Consider the following 18,756-nt stretch of genomic DNA (forward strand, 5'->3'; position numbering starts at 1 on the left):
AAGATGACTTTACTAATAGGTAACAAATTGCCACTCTGATTGGAGCCAGCTGTCTAGTGAAAAACTGGAATCATGCATTGATGTTTTGGAGCGCTTGCTTTTGTAAAACGTTGGCTGGGTGCAGCACTATTTATATGCAGCTCTTCTGTGTGCTGCATTCAAGATGAAGTGATAGCTACCATCTTAAAACAGCTGTAAAGTCATCTCTGCCATCAAATCATATAAACTGGGGTATTTTCTTTAACTTATTTTGGTTTTAATTAGGACAGTGAAAACTTACAGTCCAAAATAAGCAGGTATACCAGTCTGCCATTTAACATGGCAGTCTTCAGAAAGACTCAGTCAGCTCTTGCATTTATTCTATTCTACTTCAATTGGCTTATACCAGATTTGCAATGACAGAAACATGGACACTTTCTGAGGCTTTCCCATCTTGATGTTCGCACAGCCTGATAAGGAGGGGGCGGGGGGGGGGGAGCGGAGGGAAGGAAAGCAGAACAGAAAGGGCACTTACTCACTCCTTGCCACTCTCCAGCAGCTCAAGCTGACTGCATGCTGGCAGACTTTCATTTCCCAGGTCTGTAATTGCTTGCCCCAGTTACATCTTTCTGAGAGGCCAGCCTCTTCCCCGCAGATGCCTAAGCAGAGTTATCAGGTTTGAAAGGCAAGTGAAGGGAACAAAAAGCACCAAGTTTGACTGACTCTCCTCACACCTCCACCTGAATTCAGATTTTTATCTCTGTTATCTACATAAGACTTGTAGGTGCACAGCTTCCTCCCTCTCTGGAGCTTCTTCATCCATTCCTCCCACAAGGAGATAACAGGTTTGCTCCATCCCTGTGCAGCCCCTGCAGTTGGCAGTCTGATAAAGGATGAGCCATCCCGCAGCAACCTCTCATCTAGCAGGCTAGAACACACACAGATACGCCTCCATCTAGCAGGAGACACAGTAGCTTCTGCATTTTCACGAGGGAGACCAACAAAACAGAAGCAATACACAGCAAACTTGTTTGTCTCTCTCCAACATTCTCTAATTCAGGCTTTTTTCCGGTCCCCAGTACACACTTGTGGAAGTTTAGTTTGTGATGTAGATATTTTTCATCACTTTCTGAATAACTAAAACTAAAAAATTTAAAAAGCTTTAGAACTGTTCATAGTAGGAATTTCTGGTTTCAGCAGATTTCTTACATCTGAGGACCAAACCAAGGATATCATTAAGGTTCCAGTCAAGTGCATGAGTTAGGGGCACAAGCCTAGACATGAACAAACAGTCCTCTAAAACATGGATACAGTCTCTTAACCACAGCAAAACGTCTTTTCTTCTAAAAACATTTTCTTTCAAATAACATGATATGTAGGCATATGTCAGTGACATTACAGGCTTAAATCAAAATGAAAGGATAAGACAGCCTGAAGAAGCTACACTGGTTTAGTAACTGGTGAGGGTCAAAGGGGTTACAGATGTGCTCCTGGCTTTCCACGCGTATGGCTCTTGTTTGCCAGAGGAAGACAAGTCCTGGCAAACCACTCACTTTTAATGAACTTCATTTAAGAAAACAACTGTTCTCAGAAAATGTGGCCAAAAAATGGGTTGTCTGCTCACATTATTATTTTAGCATTAACAAGTAAGTCACATGAACTTACAGCTTTCCAGAAAGAAAAGATTTCTTGAGTAAGAAAAGATAGTGACAGTGCACTGCATCCGTGGACCAGACCCTGAACCCTTGCATATCTAAATACCCTGCTGCAGTCCACAGACTTCATTTTGATCTTTACTTATTATAAGATTTTCAGGATAAAAGGAGCACAGTTTTGGAGTGCAGTAGCCCATCTCCTTACCTCTTCTCCTTCTCTTCTTCCCCTCATTGTCACAATATCACCACCTTTGGCATAACAACTCTTTCCAGCACTAATAGAGGCCTGGAGTTTAAGGACATTTATTTTTCGCCTTTCACAGAAAAAAAAGCTGAAGCATAGAAAAACTAAGACTGGCCCAAGGCTAACCAGCCCTAATGGAGGTAAGCTAATGCAGAAGGTCCCACAAGAGGTTACAGTTAAGCACTAACAGTTTTGCATACATTTAAAAAACGCAGACACAAGGCCTAGTTAAAGTATGACTTCAAGGAATTTCACACATTCCTTACAACAGTGAAAGTATGTATTTTACCAGAAAATTCCCAGATTTTGCAATGAATTGGCTAGTCTTCACTAAAACTGAAGAATCAAAAAACAATCCTGTTCCTTCTATTATGTGTCTTCCTGGCAGCGGTGAAAGAAAGGTGAAAGCAAATGCAGTTAAAATCCAATACAGTTCACACACCTTGCCTAAAAAGCTACAAAATATTATTTCAAGTTTACCAGAACACATCTGTACAGGGTGCAGGTACCCAGGTGCTGGCGGGGGGCTGCAGGGCAGCCTCTGTGAGGAGAAGCTGGGGCTGCCCCGTGCCGGACACAGCCGGTTCCAGCCGGCTCCAACAAACTCACCACAGAGCACAGCTGCAGCCCTCAGCTGCACCAGTGGTGCCTTGAGGAACATGTATTTAAGAAAGGGCAAAAACACCACACAGGCAGTAAGGAGTGGAGAAAACGTGAGGGAAACAACCCTGCGAACACCAAGGCCAGAGGAGGAGGAGGAGCTCCAGGCATCCAAGCAGACATTCCCCTGCAGCCCCTGGAGAGGGCCATGGAGGAGCAGGTATTTCCCTGCAGCCCCTGGAGAGGACCACACCAGAGCAGTCACCTACACTGCAGCCATGGAGGAGCTAAGTTAAGCCTCGGAAAAAGGGGAGGAGAGGGGCTGTTTTAATTTTGTCATTGTTTTTCACCGTCCAAATCTGTTTCCATTCGCAATACATTAGTTTTCCCTAAGTGGAGCCTGTTTTGCCAGTAGCACTGATTGACGAACGATCCCCCTATCTCTATCTCAACCCATGAGCTTTATCATCTTATTTTCTCTCCCTGTCCTGTTGAGGAAGGGGAGTGAGAGAGTGGCTGGGTGGGCAGCTAGCCAAGGTCAGCCTACCACAGTAACTATACTTCCATAACAGCTAATTTTTGGGCTTTTCTAAATACCTCTTTCAAATGAGTTGCAGATCAGCATGAGAGCTCATATTTAGTGCTTCTTTCAGTTTAGTTTTAAGGACAGGACAACAAGGAAAAAAGGGTTTGGAAGTCCATGCCATCATTAGCAAGTAATATACTGTCCAAGTAGCAAGTAAACCATCTCTTAGCAGAAACATCTTTGTGTTAAAGGTATATGAAGGATGGTGGTGTTAGTGATGCGCAGTCTGACAGCATTCAAGCTGTTTGACTCGACTCGTTCATCACAAATCCTTGACAATTCCACCAGTCTTCTGCCCACAGCTTTTTCTTATATTTACACTAATAACAGAGCCAAATTTGAGCTATTTTAGGTACTTGAGGGAGTTCCTCACAGCAGTAATATTCAGTATTTACAAAAGAAAATGCTACATTGTTCAAAAATAATGACCTTTGTATTTTTATAACATGGGGAAGTGCTTGAGCATTTAAAACGAATAAAATTATACAATATACCAAGGATTGAGGTTCCTGAAGGTTAAGCATTATTTTACAGAAAAATTGTGGGGAAGAGGTGAACTTTCAACTGTGAATTTACAGTCACTGGTTAACACACTGAATAAGCAATCACAATTTAAGAAAGAAAACTCAAGGAGAAAGAAAATAATTTGAAAATGTCACCACTTCCCTGAGCTTTTGGGGGAGCGAAACACACACAAAAAACAACTGGGAAATATCACATTTTCCTCATACACATGGAGGAGCAAACATGGAAATAAGGCTTTTGCAACAGATAAGTTACTGAAGGCATTTAAATGAAAGAAAGTGAGACTCAGAAGCAGAAGAGTATGATGTTTTAATCCTTTCTCTCCTGTCAGGTCCTTATTTTGTCCTTCTTTCCCCCCACACCACCATCTTCTACAGACTTCTGCCACCTCTCTACCTGACCTCAAAATGGCAAGTGTTATTAAGGGCCTGATACTAAATCTTCCACTCTCCCTGCTCTTCAATTTTGTGGCCTAAGGTTTATGGGAGATTTTACTTGTTAACAGAGAACAACATCTAATAAACCATTACATCCTTCTAACCTTCACCCATCAGTAGCTCCTCCTCAAACTCTATCATCACCTATTTGCCACTAGGAGACAGGCTACTCCTTGAGATTCATCCACACTGCCATCACCATACTACAGACATACCTAAACCAGTTAGTCACAAGCTAGCTCAGGTTCTGCTAGCAGAGTAGCTGTGATAGTACAAAACTCAGCACAGGATGCAATACCCAGCTGCACAGGGTCAGGCTGTTAGCTTTCTGCACTGGCAAAAACCCTCAAGCTACTTTTTTTAAGGCAAGCTAAGCATTTCTGCGTGAGCAACAGTCACAGTAGGGACTGCAATGTAGATATACTCCAAGAAACTGTACCTGCAAAGATTTCCCCTCAGAGAATAAAGGCAATCAATTCCCTAAACCAAAATGGATCCCTGAGGATCTCTGCAGAGGTCAGGAAGTTTTCTCTACTTTAATGCTGTCCGCAGCACAATGACATCAACAAGGAGCAAATTGTCAACAGCTGCCACAGTTTCAGAGGAGTCTGTGTGTCACAGAAACACAGAGTTTGTAAAACCATTCTAAAAATATGTTCATTAGCGACCCAGCAAAATTTCTGCAGATTAGGAAGGGATGATGTTGTGGACACCAACTGTTCCACTTCCCTGCTTTGGACACTCACAACAGTAATACTCTCAAAAGGAGGCGGGCTGGAGATGATGACAGAAGCATTGGACCTCAGCAGTGGGCACCCAACCTCCTTTACATGGGGGATTTTTGGTAAGTTCTCCTAGAAGGTGCAAAAGGACAAGAGAGGTTTTACTGACTTACCAGAAAGAAAAAGTCTATGCGTTCAAACACTTCCTCTGGAGGATGTAACCACTGGTCATACCTTAGCAAAAAAAAATATTTTTTCATACCAAAGGCAATGACCATACAGTGTAAAAAAAACCCCAGCTATACTCAATGTAGTGATTGTTCTTTGTGTTGCTGGAGCCAGATACTTCATACAGTTGCCACCACATAAAAATAATTCCAAAGCAATTTGTACATTCAAAATGCATATAATAAAACTGAAAAAGATCGTCTCAATGCAGTACAATACACAAGTAACTGCAAAGAAACAATTGTGTGTTTTTCTGCCTCCTGGGTAGTTAACACTGCTTTTAATTTCATCTCTGTCTTTTCATATTATCATCTGCAGAAGCTCATGGCCAAGAGTTTGCCCTGGTAATAGCTGACTGTTCTCTTTGATATCATCACTCCTTGCTCTTTATGGACAGGCCAATATTCATTGTGATTAGCAAGGGACAGCCCTGTCTATCCAGATTAGTCATGAATACTTAGCAGTTCACTCCATGCATCATCACTAATTGCTGTAAAAGAAAATGTCTGCATTTCTTTTTTAAACAAAAAAGACTATAATTTTCTCTCTCTCCAGGGAAGACAACAATGCTTCACTTCTATTCACCACAGTTGATGAAAATTTGTTTCCATCAGTAATTCCAGGAAATAATACCTTACTGGTCAGCTTTTTTATTCTTTGCCTGAGATTTAATGTTCTATGTATATGTACTAAAATATTACTTTCTAAAAAAAGACTCAGAAAGGTATTATCAGGTAACTCATAGTTATTCCAGTCGTTAAGCTGCATGACTATGCGCATTCCTAGATGATAATCCTAAAGAAAATTTAGTGACAAGTCCTCCTACCATGGGAATGAGCGTGGGTGAGAGTGTGCGTGCCTAGTCCTACAAAGATACGAAGGTACTATTTCTATTCCCAGTTTAGTTCGTGTTCTTAAAAGAAAAAAAAAAAAAACAAACCACCACACATTTAAACAGGATACAGTTTTATATTCCCCCATATTTGGATGGCCTCTCTGTGAGAAATCTGTTTTTTCCTCAAAAGTTACATTTATAAAATTATCAATTATTTTTCTTAAGAGACATTTTTAAAATAAGTTGGGTTTTTGGGCTTTGGTTTTTTGATTTTTGTTTGGTTGGGTTTTAACTGATCTGTTATTGAAATGTGTCCACGGTAATCTTCCTGGTTTTGTTTCTGATGGTGACTGACATGCTTAAGGGAAAACGTGGCCTATTTATGCTAAACAAAATAATACTGACATGATACCAATAGTATTTTAAAAGATTCTTTCATAAATATGACATTTTACATCTTCATTCATTAAAATAAAAATTATGCAATATGTAATCATTGCATAAATAATATACATACCATTTTGCCATAGGATAATTATTTTGTGTCAGAGAATACTTTTTTCCATCAGATTTTTTTTCCTGCAATGAAAGAAAATCTGTGTAAGATTGGTTTATACAATTTTATCTGCCAGAAAAGTGCTGTTGACCGATACAGCTGCCTCCACCAAGAGCTATCCTTCTGTAGGACAACACTAGAAATCACATGTAAATGGATCAAAGTATGGCAGGTAAACAAATTTTTTAAAAAGTCATTGTAGAACCATCAAGGATTTTAGAGACGCTAGGTTTGACACAGTCACGAAGGCAAGGAAATGAAGTTTCATACTAGTTTCACACACATGCCTTTACTACCCTTCTTTTGCCACAGCTGCCAAATACCACGACCATGCCAGCTCAAGTCAGAAACTCCAGTTCAGGCTAAAGCTCTCTTTTGGGGTTCCTTTTGGCATAAAAATAAACTCTGATCACAGAGCTGACATATCCAATAAATCCTTTCAGTCATCAATGGCGCTCTCTACGTCAGTAAATAGTACAGTCCAGAAAAATCAAATTTGAAGAGAACATCAATAAGTACTCAAGAACACTAGTTTTATTTTGCTTTGGTTTGGTTTTTTTGGATTTGTCTGGGGGGTTGGGGTTTTGTTTTGTTGGGTTTTTTTCCTCCAGACTAGCTCTAACCTGGTCCCATGGACTGAATGCTGGTTAGCGGTTGGGGCACGCTAGGTGCACTCCTGGACTGCATCTTCCAGTTCAGGTTCATCCAAAAGGAATCCAGTTATCACAGTCTGAGACAGCTCCATAACACAAACCAAAGCAGAGTAAGTGAGGACAACTGAGGGATTCCCTTCACAAATGTGTTCCTTATCTAACCTAAAGCACTTAAATAGATGCACTCAGGATGACTTAAAAAAATTAGCATTTTGTTTCTATGAAAGTAGATTTATGCACAAAATAATTCAAGTCAAGAAAGTTTTTGCATTGGATATGAATGTCAGTTACTATGTTAGTGAGGAGTTAGTAAGGCACCTTCTGTCAAGGCTTTTTTTGGCTTAGCTTTTTGTTGAACATCTGGCAGACACAGCAGAGAAGGGACACTTCTGAAAAATGTCCTCAGTCAATCAATACATGAACACCTAAAGAGAACATCTAAGGAGGATTTGTGTGTCCTATTTAAAGTTTTGACCTGGAGCTGTCACCATTTAACATTCACCATAAACCTTTTTGATTACTATTGTCAGACTCCACATGGAAGATACAAGCCGTGCAAGTAGAATATTTAAGATCTTTCTGCTGCTCTTCTGCACATCTGGTAATGAAATCAATCTGCTAATTAACTAACTGCTAATTCATTTCTGTACAGCCATTAGTGTGCTGTCTCTCTAGCACCTATATATTACATTAGTTTTCTTGTATTGTTCCACATTTTTTCCAGGAGACACATTGTGAACATTATTCCATATTCCAAAGCCTCCATAGCAGTATCTACATGTACATTACTGTTATTGATCATACACATTGCCTATGATAATAGTTTATAAAGCAGCTAGAAAAACTTACCAGAAATTCAAGGTATTGAGGTTTTTGCAACTGCTTCCGTATTGATTATGATAACATTTTTCTGTACTATCTTTCAGAAATCTTTATTGTTTACACTAGATCTGATACTAAAATACTAGCTGTTCTATAAAACCAATCTAAGTTACATACTTTCTTCTGAGAATATATGCAGAACCTTAAATCTGTGCACAGCTACTACTAACTGTAACAGGACATAAAAGTCCTCATACACAGACCAGTTTGAAGAGTCAGGGCCTCAGATTTATTAAGTGAAAGATGCTATTTTTCTAATTGATATCAGTGCCTCTAGCCCCTTAAAAACGTATTTTTCCCATAAAATCTCTTTTAGCTTTCTAATCTCAGGCATTCCTAAATGACTAAACATGAATTAAAGACATGAGATTTAAAATAGATTTGGTCTGTCAATTTAAAACATCTTCTATTCATCTGGAAAGTCTTAATTAAGGACATATATCTTCAGCTTCCTTTTTTTTTTCCTAGTGACTATGGTGTAAGTCCTATTTTAAGACATTTTAATTGTGAACATTCTGATCATCAGCATGATACACTGTAAACTCAGGAATAAGAATATCTGAAAATAAAATTCAGTAAACAGAGGTCTGCAATGCCACTTCTGCATTGTTAACTGTAAGCTCAGGCTGTACTTCCTGCAGGATAGAGAGCTAGAGTAACTGTGAGACGTATGCACACTCCTACTTACCTGTCACCAACCATCAGGGTCTAGAAAAAAATAACAGTTGCAATCTTCAGCTGGTTGTTGACAATGACACCCTTAGCAGGACTTAGATCCACTAATGAACACAGACATTCAGAAGCCCAGACAAAGGTGTGAAGTTAACTGTCCAGGTGATTTTTACTCCTATTATTCCTCCATTTATGGATGGAAGAAGTTCAGTAAGAAGAAGTGCATATCCAGGACTGAGACCATATTACTTTATCTCTGTTCCACCTGCAGAAATTAAGCTGTGCCTTAACTGCTGATTATACATGCAATCAAATGCCCAGTGCACCTGTGCTGAGACTATTCCTAGCTCTAACAAACTATTATTCTTAAGCTATTGTTCCCGATACAGGTCTACTTAAAACAACTTGTTTTTTTCCTCTCTGATCTTTCCACTAGCCAGGCTGCAACTTTCGTGGGTTTGGAGCTATAGGGTCAGCAGCAGAGCCACAGAGATCTCTTGGCTGGGAACAGTTAAGGGAATGCTCAGTATGATAAACTTTTTCCCTTCTTTCCTTGCCATGCCTTTTCTTTCTGCATCTGAGGGGAAAACGTCATCTCCTTCCTGTTGCCTGCACGCACAATGCACATTTATTATGTTCAAGACTTCCAAACAGGGAGTACAACTCTCTGTTTGTCTCACCAGCTGACTCTCATGCTGGGAGGAACTGCTCTTTCTGACAGCTCTGGAATCTAAAGGTGATTTTTTTATTTTTTTTTTTTATCTTGTGTAATAAGATTGGCAAAGCACCATCTGGCATTCAGAGGTCTGACCTGGGATTTAGATTCCAATTCTTGCACAGTGGGAGAGTTCCAGTAATGCTGGTAGGTTAGAAAGAGTCAAACAGAAATCCCTGTAAATCAATAAATTGCCTGGTCACAGCCTGAAGGAGGAAGGAATACATCCTGTGCAGCTAGTGATTCTTTCTGTCTCTTTTCTCTAACTCCTGATTTGGGGGCTTCTAGTCAAGGCCCCTTGGTACACCTGCAGATGTAGATGGGGGTCTGGCCTTCACACCCAAAACTTCCTAATAAATCGAGAACCATTAGAACATCTCTGATGCAATACTGCCAGGTAATTTGGAGCGTACATTCAAGTCACATACAAAGGTATAAATGAACTTACAGCCTCCCTACATAACTCCTATTACCTATACCACAGTATGTACTGATACAAGCAAAAACTGCCAGTGACAAAAAAGTCACTTCATATTTCTATAGTTCGCTAAAGCGTCCTAGAAGTGAAAATAGATTGTTTCCATATGTATTTTGAGACCTTTTCACATAAATTGAGTGACTTTAAATTAAATTTAAATAAATACATAAGAATAATCTTCACAATTGACTTCAGTTTCTCTTAGAGACATTTCATGACTGATCTTCAGTGCCAAAGAAATGTTATCTGCCCCATTACAAAATCCCAAGGGAGACACGATGCTCTAGTTTATCACAATGAACACTAGACAAGGTCACATATAGGGAGGGAATGAGGGCTGGAAGGAGTGAAATATATCGCTGTGAGAGACTAAGTAACTAATAGAAGAAACTACCGACTCTTACCTATGCTGTGATTTTTGCGGTGTTGGCATATGTCACTTATCTTGCTATAAAAGATGAAATATAAATCTTCTTAATAACGAAGACAGTCTCAAATTCACGGGGAGTGAGGCACTGTATAGCAATTTGCATTGCTCGCAACAGTTTTAAATATCTTCCTCCAGGTTAGGCTTTCATAATGCACAGCAAATTCACATTCACTTAGAAGTGAATGTGTGACTTGAACCAAGTCTGATTTTAGTGAATTCATTTCTGAGACAAATGACCCAATTGAGTATAATGGCTCTGTGAAGCTGCCTAGAGTAAAACATATGAGTAAGTAAGTGATTGCATGATTGAGGCCCGAGACATTAAGAAACATACTGCTGCTACCCAGTAATAGCATCATTAATGCAGCCATTTATTGGTTTATTTTTACTTAGAACATTGCCCTTCTGAGACCACGAGAAATCAATACATTTTCAGCTTTTAATAACACGATCTAAACCAGTTGCTATGGTCTGCAGTTAAATCTTTGTGGGTATATGACACCATTCATTCTCTCCACAATATTATTTGCATTTTAACAGACAAAAGCAAGGACTTCAGTGAAGCAATAATTAAACCTATGCTACACTGCCTAAAATGAAAATCATGTACATTAAGAAGCCTAAAAAGTTCTTTTAGCATCTTTATTATTTTCATAATAAAGAAAAGAGTCACCAAAACGTCCGTGTTGTACAATCACCAACTCACAACAGCACCAAACTTCGTATTAACAGGGTGTCATTGACTACATTTAGGCTGTAAAAATGCCAAATATCGTAAATGCATGCTAAATCAAATGCCATACATGTTTATTGGACCTGTTGATACGCTATTTTGAGAAGATCAACTGTTACATATTAACGTTCCTACATGTCATTTTTCCCTGAATATAAGTACGTTGCAAATAGGAAGTGGCAGGACTTGGGACCTCAATTATGACATTAAGTCTCAAGTTCCCTGACCAAAGCAGTGAGAATGAGTACTATATCTTGGGAAAGAGCCTTTATTATGGACCTTCAAAGTGAAAGAGCCACCACGGACTCAGTAAAAGGAGCTCTTTCAGAAGCATTATGCCTCCAGGAGGGAGGGCAGCACTCCTTAAAGAAAGTCAGTCAGAGATAAGTAAGGTCAGCGCACATCACCATTCCTGGCCACCAATGCCAAAAGCTTTAAAAAGATAATTTACATTTAATTTTATTTGAAAGTATCCTTATTCATTATTATTCTCACAAGAGCTGGGCTGGAACTCAAAGAAACATCATGGGTTAATCCTTGGGAGTTCATATGCAAAACTGGCTTTGGGGTATTCAGTTTTAAAAGTTGAAAACTCATAAATACATCAGTAGTAACTGGGCTCATCTGGCTTAAAAAAGAATTCATTTGCAATAGATATAATTCAAAATAAATAGTTTGAAGAGCAATCATTATTTCACTGAGTACAACAGAACAGCCTTCTCCACGCTATAAGCACTTAGTACCTACTGTTGGCACTGTTTTACCTTGCTCACAGCTTTTATTTTTGATTTACAGCATAAGAAAACATCTCATTGCTTACATCCAGTCAGTCACACCAGATCAAGTCTATAGATGTTTTATCTGTTGTACCTAATATTTTATCACCATTTTCAGGACTCTCATAGTATTTCAAGAGTCCAAGAGAATTAAGAAGCTCTTTAGGATTCTCATCTGTTGGGGTTGTCTGAAAGCTCCTAAATTTTTAACATCCAGATTCAATTTCCCTTTGTGTCTTATAATTAAGACCTGAGACCCCCAAAAATGTAATTGGGCAAGTTCATTTTGGCCACTGTATCGAATTATGAAGTTTCCAATGCTGCAAGCTTCACCAACCAAAAGGAAGTCTGTGGGACTCCACACGGGCAGAGATCGTACTGTAGGAATGTATTTCAAAAACTGCGCCAAATAGCGTCAGGAAGAATTTGATTCATCCCAAACACAATGAGGTTGCTGATACACTGCCCAAACATATATGTACTACTATTATTTTTTTTCCAGACAAATTAAGAACACTTCACATCATCAGTTTGCAATTGAACATCACTCAGTCAACCAGCTTATGTAGACATGCTCGCATATCAGCTTCTGTGAATCCTAAACCTTGGTGCCAATGAGTTACATAAAGGGGATTGCAGCTGACATAAATAGTGAACCACAGGTGCTGAAATATTTGCAAATATAAAACTTAACAGGGATGATGGACTCAAGAAAACCAAGAAAATATAGCCATCTGATGCTTCTCATTTGCTGGTTAGACAGGGGTAAGTAAAGACAGTTACTTTTTTCTACCCGCCTTTGCAATTTGACAGTAACAGTGGTTCTCCAGTGTGGTACTGAATTAGGAGGCATTTTGTTTGTATTGTTAGAGCCTTAATTGAAACAGTCAGAGAGAAATGTTTTATTACAGAGAGAGAAAGGACTTTTTTAATAAGGCTCTAAGGAAACTCAGTTTTAATGATGCTTAACACAATGTTTTAAACCACACAGTACATCTACACGCTATTTCTTGTTAAGTGTTGGTTATTTAACAGCAGGCTGGCACCAGATTGCCTGCTGTGGATAGTTAGGGCTGGCTCGTACAAGTTCTGACAGTCTCAACATTGATGAAAGACAACGTCAATTTTAATTCTTACAGTATTTCACTTCTTGACACTTTCTTCCTCAGACTACTATTTATAACAGATGTTCTTCGCATGGCAGTTAAGTGTAAACACAAATATAATCAACTGCTAAGCTGTATGCCCTGACGTCACTTAGAACACTAGGTATGAGATCAGGATTATAAAAAGTAGGCACATCTGTTCCTCATAGGTGTTTAACACTCAGCGCTTTTGATTTGAATATGAAAATACGGATATAAGACTCTAGCCATTAAAACCTAAACATTACAAGTCAGCAGCTGAAAAGAGCAAGCATGACACAAAAAAGTTTAGCAGTATATTAGTAAGTTAGCTTATATTTATATGGATGGTAAGAATAATAACCATTGATTAGGCAAGCTTTTGAAAAAACCTATCAAAGTATGAATTTTCAATTAAGTTGTTTAGCTGCAGTCCAGTTATATTTCAAATCAGTTGACAACCTTTATTTTTCAAGATTCCCCCCCCCCCCCTTCTCCCACTTAGGGAATTTTCACATTTTTACTTGGGATAATGCAGGGAGTTTGGGGTTTTTTGTTGTTGTGGGGTGGTCTTTTGTTTGTTTGGGGTTTTTTTTTTCCCCCTTAAAAAAGGACACTGCAGATGCTGTCTCAATTGAAGAAAAGATAGAAATTTTATCTGTAGAAGATTAAAATAGAAACAAAATTAAATGTAATCCATTACAAAATTACAGAGCATTAAAACTTGAATTCTTCCCCTTCATAGGCAGAGCTGTGGCAAGCAAATTTTAAAGCAAGCTGCTTTTAAAAATCAAAACTATCTCATTGCCAAAATATACTTTTTTGTCTAGGATGTGACAACTTGTATGTATACGGGGAACTTGTGACATAGACAAATAAAAGGTAAGAGTTCAAAGAGTAATTGCACATCATGGACTGAAAAGCTGAACTACAGATACTCTTAAAAACAAGTGACAAAATGCACATAGGGCATTTCTACCCAGTCTTGAACAGAAAGAAATACTCAGAGTTTTATCTTAGTCGTGATTTTTCCCCATAGCCCATTTCTAAAAGGCAGGTATACCCTAAAGGAAACTGGAAAAAAACCAAATCTGAAATGTTAATAAGGTGACTCAATCAATCATGGGACATATTAGCAGTAGTAAACAAGGTTGTCTAACCAGAGCGTTAACCTTCAGGAAGGAGGTAGAAGTAATGAAATAATCTAAACCCCCCAAACACATCAGTTGATATGCAAATCTAATAACCAGTTACTTCATTATTGATGCTGACATTCCTTTCATTGCTCCAAGAGGGGAATTTGCATTTTGTGTTAGAAGAACTATCTACAGGCAGTATATAAAATGAAGTAAAACATCTAAAAAAATCCTAGCAATTGTCAAAGACTTACATAATTAACTAAACACACCATAGAGTAATGAAAGTAAACATCTCTGCTTACATAACCAAGGTCATAGAAAGTACTTTTTGCCATGGTTTCTGGTGAGTAGGAAAAAAAAAAGTTCAACAACACATTGAAAACAAAGAAATTCTTTCCAGATGACTAGAAAACGCACCAAAAAAAAAAAAACCAAAAAAAAAAAAAAACAACAAAACACCAACAAAAAAAACCCGAGGAAAAATAATAGCCAAACTTCTTTTTTAAGTATTTCAAGTCTGGAATATTTGTAATTCTACGTATGACAGACAGAAAAGTAATCTCAATCTAGAAGCCCACTAGACCATGTGGCATAGTACTAAGCAAAAGCAGTGTTTCCAGGGACTCAGTACTTGTATATACTCAAGTATTCAGCAGTGAAAGACCACAGCTGTCTGGATGGGCCATGTGTTTGTAGACGTACACCCAAATGGAATGAGTTCTTACTGAAAAGCCAGCTGAAAATCTGACTTGAATCGCATTAAGTACCTGACAATATGAACAAAATACAGAGCAACAGAAATAGGATGAGGATAAAATCTTGCGTTTCCACCTTCTAGGCATTCTTAAGTCAAACATTTAAATTTCCAGACAACAACTCCACATGCAAGACCTCTCCTTTTCAAGCATGACTGTATTCATACTTGCATAAATACACACACACACAGATCAGAGATCATAAGAATACCCATGGTCCGTTACTCCATTCTTTCAAAATGCCTGTCTTTTCTAGCCTTCACATCTTTTAATGCTTGGAATAGTCACATTTTAAATTATCCCAGCAATGGATTCTCTGTACCTTTTCTGGGGCCGCCATTCCACATCCTGAAGAATTTCATTTTCATCAACTTTTTTTTTTTCTCCTTTTATTGCTATTCACTTTCCTTCTTTCTGTAAGTTAATTTTCTATAGTTAATTTAACCTTTTCATTTTCATTTTGTTGCTCTGAACTACATTTTAAATTTCTTCTCTATTCAAGCATTTGAGACTGTTATCATATCCCTTCAGTTACTATTTCCCTGACTACGTCTCCGTTTTTGGCCGTTGTCCCTCACTGCCTCCAAAAGCAAATACATAATCTTCTGTTGAATTTTGCCTGCATGAAAAGGGCACAATCAGACCATTTAATCTTTTCCACTAATTGGTCCCTTCAGTCTCCAATCTCTTCGGTAGCTTTTTTTTCCTGAATTCCTTCCAGCATATTCACATTTTTGTTGTGCCAGCTCCAACAGTGCTAGCATACGTAGGCAAATGCATGAGTGTTTATATATTGAAAAAATGTACATGCAAATGTTGAATACAAAACAGAAGGAATTTAGAACAGATTTTGGACAAAATCACAGGCCAGTGCAAATCCTTTGGAGAACACCCACATGTCCTGGAATTAAACTTTACCCTAGGAAACAGCTAGAAGTGAGTATGTGGTAACATATACCTGTCTTGATCAACAGAGGCAGTAGAAGAACAATGCCTGTTTACGTCATATGAAGATCCAATCTGAATGCTTCCAAAATTTTACAATTATCAGACAAGTATACACTTCATTAGTTTAAGACACTGTCTCAGATATAACAAACATAGAACTCACCGTATTTAGAGTTGGAAATTAGACAATTAATACACGCACTGCAAGATACTCTTGTACCAACATGTACTGGATTTGAAGCAGGCTGAAGGACTCCAATTTGAAGGGTTAAAACAGCTTAATGCTGTGAGGTAAGGAAAGAAGGAATAGCCTTCTTAAGAATCAATTTGACCAACCTGCTGAACCTAGCACAAAATATTTTTATAAAAAAAAAGTAGCTTAAAATACAGCTGACTGATAAGCATAAGTCCATCCAGAAAGGACAGTTAGTGGCATCTCTGTAATCCTTTACTTAAGTGTTTTCAGTTTGGACATACCAAAAAAAAAATATTCCAGCTTGGTGTTTGCCAGGTGAAATCTGGGGCCTAAAACAATCTCTGCTCATCATGAACAGTCTTCATTTCTGCATGTCTGACCTTCTCATCCTGAAAAATTAATTCTGCTAGTCATAAACAACCTTTTTACCATACATATGCTCCACCTTAACCTTGTGGTGCCTCCAGGTAATTCTCTATGCTGATTTGTTCTAGGCTGACATCTCTGTGTGCTGGGATTTAGGTTAACCTTTTATGCTTCCACAACAGATGCTTCATACACTCCAGTCAGGGATTTTGTTAATTGCTTCTCCAATGGTGAGGACATCTCAGCTGCAAGGGATTAGGAAAGAATCAGGAAATCAACAACAGGTAAATTAGAAGTGGATCAGACACTTCCCCATTGGAAAAAAATGTAAATGTTAAAAGCTAAGTTTGATCCTCATGTTCATGCATGCTTTCAAAATAGGATTTGTCAATTGCAGATGCAAAGCAGCTCCAATTTTATATTAGTCACTTTGTCTAGTTTATATTCTGAAACATTAAAGCTGCATAAATGACCTGCCAAGTATTGATGTAAGCTTATTGACAAAACAGAATGCTTCACAGTAAGTGCATCATCTCACAAGGCTCCACGCAGTGACTCTGTAATTACTGTTTCAGCCTCTGCATATCAGATCTCTAGTATACTGTGCATGATTCACCAAAAAATAAAAAAATAAAAAAAAAAAGAATTAGCTGATGTAAGTAGGAATAAATTATCTGAAACCAATAATCTTTGAGAACTCACAAAAGCAGAATTATTCTAAAATGATCAGTTACGCTTCTTTCACTAGGGTTTAGAAATAATGGGTAAACCAGCAATTTCTTTAAAAATTCATTAAATCCTTATCCAGTAGCGCATAGATCCCTACAACATCCTCCTGAAAGCTAGGGCAATACAACAAAATAACCTAAAAAAAGAAGCATAAGAGAACAGATTTCCTTCTAGTATTCTGTGTAAAATGAGTACACTTTTGTATTGTGCAAAACATACATACTTATAGCCAGTGGAAGATCAGAAGATCTAGCCAAAGCTTCGAATTTGGGCTGGGCAGGGAGGCAGAACTCTCAGTTATTTCACAGGGAGGGGGAGGGGAGAGAAAAAAGTAACAGAAATGGATACCAGGTCCAACTAGACCCAAATACCTCAAAGTCCATAAATTACATCTGTATTTAGTTTCTTCTTCTCTTGACTTTCACTGTCATCTTGTATGTTCATTCTGCACTTCCACTTACTTTCCACTGTCTTTGTCAGTCTACTCTTGCTTAGCAGTTTGCATATTTAGTTCATTGGGAATATTTTAATTATGCTATTCCTTGACAAGAAAATCAAGTTTAAAAAAAAAAAAAAATCAAAATCTTAACTGTTTTTAATCATCTGTGAAATGTAAAAAAGTTTATGCAATCTTTTGGAAGTGGATATAACACTTATCTCTTCTATCAGAGAAAACAGCTCTTAACAACTGGGTTGCCAACAATTCGTGTTTGCCTAGTTTTTGGTTGCTTGTTGGCCAACCCAGGGCAATCTCAAACTACTACATAAATCTGCCTCAGACATAAAGGTTAGAGCAGGCGGCACAAGTTAACGACGCAAAGGTTTCATTCAAGCTGCTTGTATAGGAATGACCACATTGAAAATGAACTCTGAAGACTGACTTAACAGTTAAGGAGTTGTGCTACAAGGAATCGCTCCTCAATATAAAAAGCAGGCAGAATCTGGCGCATAAATGTGCATACTTCAATAATCCATCATTTCAGTATCAATAGTATTATTTATTGAGTTGTGCCATCTTTGTTCAGTCACTCTATTTCAGGAAGTTTTCATTCAGAATTCCTTCAGGTTTTTACCCCTATTAATATTCATCTACAAGAATGATGTCTTTAAATACCAATAACTGTCCCACTTCATCCATAATTTATGAACCTCTTCTTAACACAAAATCCATAGGTATTACTTTTTGCCCCTTGACTCCAAAAATTAAAGCCAGACAAAGCTGTAGTGAACAGCATAGGAATATAACTGTCATTTTCTACAATCTCAAAGAAATCTGCAGTTTATCTAAAGTTCATATTTATTTCACATCTGAGACAAAAAGCTATTAAAGGCACCCTGTGGCTTCAAATCCATTTTATTTACTTTATTTACATTTTAACAATGTTTGACAAGGTAAACCTCTTAAGAAATATTGTATCATTTGTGAGAAAGGGTGCTGAATCTTAAGAAAGCAAATATTCTCAGCCATTACAAAGGGTTCCCTCAAAGGGATATTTTCTTTAAATTACAGCTGTCAATCAAAAATATGACTTTGTTCTTTGTTATGTGGAGACTAGGTTTCAAAAGGAAGAGTAATGTAGAAAAATAAAAAAAGCTTTACTCAAATAAGGATAAACAGGAGACTGGATAATCAGAAATATTTCAGAGAAAAGACAGAAGTCAAGTCTATAAATCAGGCTGAGAAATTTTTAGAAGCATTTCCTAATATGCACTCAAGTTATTAACAAGTTAAAAGATGTCATTCCTGTTGGTATCTTCCAAATCTAAACAGCAAATTTAGTGTGTTATATAAT

The 18,756-nt window shown here is 37.9% G+C and overlaps 1 long non-coding RNA gene across 1 annotated transcript in view; it reads right to left on the reverse strand.

Moving 5' to 3' along the window:
• Positions 1-18,756, reverse strand: part of LOC127016238 (uncharacterized) — a 130,127-nt gene that overhangs the window by 21,088 nt on the left and 90,283 nt on the right. The window contains exons 2-3 of the long non-coding RNA XR_007766459.1: positions 6,329-6,390; positions 4,922-4,982 (exon numbers count right to left, since the gene is read on the reverse strand). This is a non-coding gene — a long non-coding RNA (uncharacterized LOC127016238). The remainder of the gene's footprint in view (positions 1-4,921; positions 4,983-6,328; positions 6,391-18,756) is intronic.

Source organism: Gymnogyps californianus, chromosome 4 (genome assembly GCF_018139145.2).
Source record: "Gymnogyps californianus isolate 813 chromosome 4, ASM1813914v2, whole genome shotgun sequence".
Taxonomy (NCBI): Eukaryota; Metazoa; Chordata; class Aves; order Accipitriformes; family Cathartidae; genus Gymnogyps; species Gymnogyps californianus.